Source organism: Loa loa, assembly GCF_000183805.2.
Source record: "Loa loa unplaced genomic scaffold supercont3.268, whole genome shotgun sequence".
Lineage (NCBI taxonomy): Eukaryota > Metazoa > Nematoda > Chromadorea > Rhabditida > Onchocercidae > Loa > Loa loa.
Window position 1 is genome coordinate 61,565 of NW_018108448.1, and position 1,421 is coordinate 62,985.

The following is a 1,421-nucleotide window of genomic DNA, read 5'->3' on the forward strand; positions in this document are numbered from 1 at the left end:
ATATGTAGAATATATCACAAAAAAATATATATATAAATAATAAAAACAAAATACATTTTTTTTTAAAAAATGTCGAATATATAATAAAAAAAGAATATATAAATAACAAAAATAATATATATATATATATATGAAAAAAAATATTTAAAAGAAAACTATTTTATTTTTCAAGTGATTTAATTTCAATTCCATAAGGAAATCGAAATTTTTTTTTTGTCATCTCTTAACAACAACATATTATCAGTGAAATAAATAAATGAAAATTAGAAATGAATTACGTGTAAATATGAAAAATAATAATGAAAATTAATGTTACATGGAAAATCCTTAGCTACTTTTTCCTTTTTTATAAATAAGATCAATGGGTAGTTGTCATCCTTTGTTCGGTCATATTCTAATGATTGTCATTTCTTATTAAATTATTCAATTCTGATAATGTATTATGAATTTTCTGCATGAAAATAGGTATAAAAGTAGAAAATTACATAATGGATATTAAAAGAAATGGGTATAAAGTAGATGATATGAATTAACTTAATATTCGAAATATTTAAGCTGAAACTATTAATACGAATTACCAAAGAAAACCTCAGAGAACTGGATGAATCATTTAATTTTACTTTACTTTTTCCTGCATTATTCTCCAATCATATCAAACAGTACTGATAAGCATAGCTTATTGTGATAAATAATGCATTGTTAGATGAAATAAAATATTTTATTTTAATTTCAGAATAATGAGAAAAAAAAATTTGCAAAATATTGGATGCTTTTTCTTTTTCCAATATTTATTAAATTGGTACAAAAGTAATTATATTTTTGAAACTAAAAATTTCAAATTATTTCAATTTCGCTTAAAATATTTTTGTTGAATAAAGTAGTAATTACAATAGATAATACATTATTTTAAAAACAAAAAAGTTTGTTTATTGTTGTAACTTAACGATTTATACTTTCAAAGTTTGACAAATTTATTGTAAATTATTTGTTCGCTTTCTGATAACTGTTGAAGTATTTCATTATAAATTTGTCGTAATCGAAGATGATAATTGAGGAAGTGATGGATAAGTTAAATTAGTATGACAAATTTAATATAATTAAAATCAATCATTAATTGGTTCTGATCTTTGAAGCGCAGATTGTTTGATGTTTGACTAGGCGTATTATCGTTTGACTAAAACTGAATCATTTTTGTTAATCAATGTTTTTGGATAAAAACCGAGAAATTTTTCATTGTATCTTCTACAGTAATTTAATGGTGTGACATTAGTGATGTGACAGCTCCGCACGGTATTCTCAAACTTGAAGTGACCCACAAGTGATACCAATCAATGACAACCTCATCCTCCTTTTATAATTTCAGTTTTCGAAATCGCTTTTGAGTTTTGCCGCTCAACCAATTGTAATATTTGATGTCATTG